We start from the raw sequence: 6000 nt of genomic DNA, 5'->3' as shown, positions 1-6000 counted from the left end.
AAAATTCTGAGCATACACAGAAAGAAATAGTGTCAACCCAACATGCACGTGATCAGTTGAGATCAGGAATATTGTCAAAGAACACCCTTCCCAAGTAAACCACATGATTGTCCGGGCCTGTGTAGTTTTGTAGTAATCACGCACAGCATTAGCACCTATCAGGTCATCAAGCTTCTATTTTCTCTCTGCGTGTAATGAATCCAATGTGTCTGAGTCTTGGCATGTACAAATAATTAACTGGTGGTGAACACAACTGATTAAAAGATAAAGCCTTGGCACACAATAACTTTCAGCACTACATTTGGTGGGTAGTACCTGAGAGACCAGGCCTCCTCACGCAAAGAAGATATTGACCTTTTCAGTTCATTTCCCTCTTGCATACTCACACACACTTCTCCCACATTGCACCTCCTACAAAGGCTAAATGTGGAAAAGAAAATGTGATGTCATGATGTGTGGGTGTCACAATTACATGGGTTACAATGGTAAATTTAAGTTCAATGAATTCTAAAGCTCAACCTAGAAACATATTGCGTACTGTTATACCTTGTTTGTTCACAACAAGTTAAACGGAGTAAGTCGGGCGAAGAACCACATACCCCAGCGGTTATGAGAGAACTTTGGATCTGAAACATATGAAACTGAGAGGTGTGAGTGAGGGGCAAAATGAGTGTTGGATTTCACAAGCGGTAACCGGAAAGCAGTAAAAACTATCACAAAATGCTTGTGTGAGGTGAGAAAATAATCAGCAAAACAATAAACTCATATTGCTGATGATAACAGTCAGGACTATTGTCAGGACTCCTCATATATCTAACGTTACTGCAATCTATAGCTGCTCACCTTGGGGCCACATCCTCAGAGCTGGTGTTGGGGGACCCGTAGAGGAAAGCTGCAGCCCCTGACATAGTATAACGGATGTCAGGGGTTCTGACACAATACACAATACTATTAAACCACATGCAATGACTCAGAAGACTGACTGCATGATGATGGCCTTGATGATGGACTTAGTCACTTTGCTACCGCTGACTCTTGCTATAGGAAATGTTTCATAGCACACATCATTACTGATTGATCCCTTTGACAAGTAGGGCTAGACCTAGTCTCTCGTGACTTATTTGGTTGTGGGTGCAGAGATGAATCTACAACAACATTGCGAGTCAAACCCCCAAATAGTCATTAGTAGTGATAACACACATGTGTGAGTGTGTAGGCTGCTCGCACACATCCACCCACTCAGTAGCCAGTGGTGTCAGACATCCTGTCTCAGTAGGGTGAAAGGTATTGTTATGCTTGAACCGGGTTCAGTCCATTACTCAACAGGGCACTGGGGATAAGTCTTCTTGGAAAAAGTCCAAGAAAAACACTGCATGGTGCCTGGCCACAACACCACACTCTCTCTTCCACACACTGTCCCACAGACTAACAGAATGCACACACGATGAAACAACTCAGACGAGATTGTTTTGACCATCCTGTCTCTGTAGTATCACTCTTTTGGCAAAGCAAGAATGTTGAAATTATTCTAGGTAATTTAGTACATTTTCTGTGAGAGTAAATCTGCACATGGCACAGACCTACTACAAATATTAAGCATATTGAGCATTTGTGCTTCTAACATTAGTTAATCTATTTGCTTATAAATATCCCTTTTTATTTGCTATTTATACAATAAACACAATTGAAGAATGTAGGGAGATCTTTCTGTAGGCCTATTTCAATATCTTACGATATTGAAGATTTAATGTCCGTTTCTTTTATGGCCAAACACTGATTGAAATATGCATTATAATGCACTGGTTTCTATAGAGGAAATCCACATTTGAGTCTGGCCAATCTCTGCAAACTGTTCTATTTACACAACAGTAGCGTGCTTCCCAAAAAACGGTCGGTGACTATTTTGATAAAGGGGTGACCCGCGAGGTTGGCTGATGCCTCCCCTGCTCTCTCTGTACAGAACCTCGCGACCCTTGGCACAGCCAGAGAAAACACAGTCTGCACGCAGTGCTGGGTCTGTGGCACAATGATTAACCCGTAAATGTGCTGTCAATCCGCTTCGTAGCCTGCAAAGCCCGTTGAGAGTTGGAGGGGGTCAGACGAGGTTAATTTGTTTCATGGCTCGTGTTGCGTGTCAAGCATATATATATTCTTTCACTGTGTTGTTGTATGTCTGTCTTTGTACACGCGTTTCATATTTTCCTTTCTTTATGATATGTTCTCTTATTTTTTTTCCCTCCCACAGTTTGAGTCAGCGTAAAAAAGCGCATGTCAGATTCGTGCGTGACAGAAAGATGGATGACCGAGAGATTTCCGCACGCAACTATTGTTTTTCCCAGTGAGTATTTTGAACTTTGGCTTGCATAAGGACAGAGAGAGACCAGGACTGTTAGCTCAGTTACTAATGTGGTATTCACTCCAATCCGTGAGGGGAAGGCGATACAATATGGGGACCGGCCCCCTCCTCTCCCTGTTCCGAACCCCAGCATGCCTGTTTGTGCACTTCGAGCCGGCCGCGGGCGCGAGCGAGGCAGAATGTTGCTCAATTACAGTTTGTGTATAGTGTAAGTGATTGCGTGTTGACTTACTCAAGCCAGAGGGGGTTTGGATGAGGTCACAGTCACACATTCATGAGTAGTGTCATGGCCTACATTCGTAGAAAAAAAGGTTCCAAATGGGTTCTTTGTAGATGGATAGGGTTCTACCAAGATCCTTTTCACATCTGAATGAACCCTTTTTGTAAGACAAGGGTTCTTTGTTAAGCAAAGAGTTAAACCTCAAACAGTTTTTATCATAAGAGATGATTTTGGAAGAAAGGGTTCTTTGATGATTCTTTGGAAGGCAAGAAGTGTTCTACATAGAAATCTTCTGAATCTGTATCAGCTATTTTATTGTATTTTTTCATTATTTTAAATTGTGCCTGAGCAATAATGTTTGGAGTAATGTAAACCAGTTTTTAATCTTCAACATCAGGAGTTTGAGTAATCAGCTAAGTTTTAAAAGATAGCTGTGAGAATCGTTTTAACTGTATATGGGAAGATTTATGCATGTACTGTATCTGGTATTCACTTAATCATTTTACATATACAGTACTGACATAGTTGATATCTTTGCCATGATTTCTGTTTTTCAAATTAGTATTTTCTGTGAATTTATTGAGCAGAAAGTAGGAGAATAGAAGGGAGTATGTATAGTATGGTACACAGAAAGTTGGCCAGTTTTACCTAGTGTTGATTTTTTAGTGTAAAATGTCTAGTGTTGATTCAGGAGTTACATTCAACACTCAGTAGTGTCAAATAACCCTGTGTTGTTATTAATAAACAGAGTTGAGTGTGATTGTCATTTTTATCTGTGTGGAGGAAAACATTCAAACACACCCATCATTATCATATTTCCCAGCATGCTCTATTGCAAGTTGATTTTCAGAATTGTTTGTTTCAATCCCTGTATTTTGGCATGCATATTGATTGGTTGATTAATCATATGCTACACAAAGATAAATAACATACATTTTATAAACTAATCCAATCTGTTAGTATTTGTACTTACTGCACCTGTTACTGAGATGGTTGTCCTTGTTTATCCAGAGTGACTTCATATAATATTTTGTACTTGTTTTTTATTTTTGGTGTTGGTCCCCATGGGAATCGACCCCCAACCCTTGCTCTGCAAGTGCCGTGCTGTACCAACTCAGCCACACAGCTGATTTCCCACTGATCGATGCATCGCTCCCCGCACTTAAAAATAACTACACTTTCTTCCTTCTTAAAGTTTGGGCCGTCAAAAGAAAAGACGGAGGCAAACCGTCTCAGATGATCATCCGTAAAACATCTGCATAGTAGGAGATGTCATTAGCCTTTTCAGCGTAACAAGTACTGCCCTAAGGGTTTACGTTACTCCATAGAATTGGTAATAACAAAAGTGGTAATACAGTAATAACATGGTAATAAAACACAGTAATAACATAGTATAAAAAGTAATAACATGTTAATAAATAAGTGTTGTGTGCTTTGGCATTGCGTGTATGAACAATGGTGATATTGTCTATCTCTCCCCTCCTGTCTCTGTTCATGCATGTTTTATTTTGCTGAGAGTTCAAGGAAGACACTTCCAAACCTCTGGTAGCACAGACTGTTCTGTCTAGTGTTTACAGACTAGAATAAAAGACTGAGAGATGAGTGCACCAATCTGACCTGTCACCTGAGCGGTTAATTGCTCTAACTAACAGTCTGTGTACAGGGGTTAGTTGACCTCCTCCATAACATTCACAAACAACAACACGCCCTCACACACATGCAAACCCACTCACGAAAAATTCCCTCACTCACACACACATACCTGGTTTGAAGGTGTGTGACAGGTGTTTGGTTGTTGCGTGCCAAAGAACTGAAGACTTCAGCTGCCTTTACAGTCATTACTCAAAAAGGGAGATTCTTCAAGGGAATTTCAATTTGCTGTGGGCTAAACAGTGTTTTGGTTATGATGTGAGCTCTGTAAATGGACATCATGGATGTATGCGTGTGACCCTAACTTGACTAAATAACAGACTACTCTAACATTTCTTATTGATATTTGTCACGTTATTGTCCATAATGGCTGCCCTATATACAAAGACTTGGAATCACTGGCCACTTTAATAATAAAACACTAGTCACTTTAATAATTTTTACATACTGCTTTACTCATATATGTACAGGATATACTGTATTATATTCTACTGGATTTTAGTCAATGCCACTCCGACATTGCTTGATCTAATATTTTATATATTTCTTAATTCCATTATTTTACTTTTAGATGTGTGTATTGTTGTGAATTGTTAGATACTACTGCACTGATGGAGCAAGGAACACAAGCATTTCGCTACAACCGCAATAACATAAATATGTGTATGTGACCAATACAATTTGAATTGAATTCCATGTATTTGCAACGGTGATTGTTAGATAACCGAACCTGCGTTGCAATAAGAAGTCATGCAAATTGTTGGAGGTCATTGAGCAAGTCACTAATCATGAGCAGAGAGTAGCGTGTAAGCCATAGCCATATGAACAGAGAAGCCTATTTCAAACGGGTGTGATCCTGATGATGTTTACGTTGAATGCTGGGCTTGTATGGAATAATGTCCGTCCCATGGCATCTCACGCTATCGTCTCCCTCTCCCCTCACAAAGCTGTACGTAATGCTTAGTGTGATTATATACTTCACGTGTATGCTTAATAAATCAGACTTTGACTGTGTCATGATGTAGCAGTGAACAGTCTCATTTGGAGAACTTGACTTTGTTTTTAAACAGCTCTTTGAAATAGCATAACGTGTGTTCCAAGTTCATACGCGAAGGTTATGCAGGTCAATTGGTATTTGGTGGATTTAAGCAGTTGACTTCAGCCATGTCTGCGTGAAGCCTGAGTGGTAGATCGCATGACTCCAAAGGCCAAGATCCTCGCATTTACAGAAGCTGTAGCGCGCGAATATGTGCACCTCCGTGACCAAGAAAAAGTATCACGTCCTTCGCTCTTTGTTCTGCAGCGTTGAATACCCTTGTCTTTCCAGGGGCTGCTGACTTCAATTGACTGACCAAGCTGATTTAGGATTGTCCGGAAGACCAAGCCCACCCCTCCATGCCGGAGCTCCGCTTTCTCACGCGAACTGCAGGAGCAGGGACGCTGCACTGAGGTGCACGGGCGGTGAGTGGGCGAAAGCCAAGCGACTGGCATTATCCATCATATTGAGTTTGGCAATTATACGGTGTGTAGGCCCATCGCGATTTAGAGCGTCTCTCAATGTTCATATGCCTCACAGTGGAAAATTTAGTCTATTGTTTTTCAGAATTTAAATTACACGTTAGCGTGTTATCTTGGCTTTGGAGTTACACTACACTTTCCTCAAAAGCCTGCACATTTTGGGTTGCCTACTAGTTGTAATACATGATTCCAGGAATGATCATCCAAATGTTTATTAACTAATTAGGAATCTAATGATGAGGCTCTCTAATAGCCA

The sequence above is a fragment of the Oncorhynchus masou genome, chromosome 2 (genome assembly GCF_036934945.1).
Source record: "Oncorhynchus masou masou isolate Uvic2021 chromosome 2, UVic_Omas_1.1, whole genome shotgun sequence".
NCBI lineage: Eukaryota > Metazoa > Chordata > Actinopteri > Salmoniformes > Salmonidae > Oncorhynchus > Oncorhynchus masou.
Note: the sequence above shows the minus strand (reverse complement) of the source record.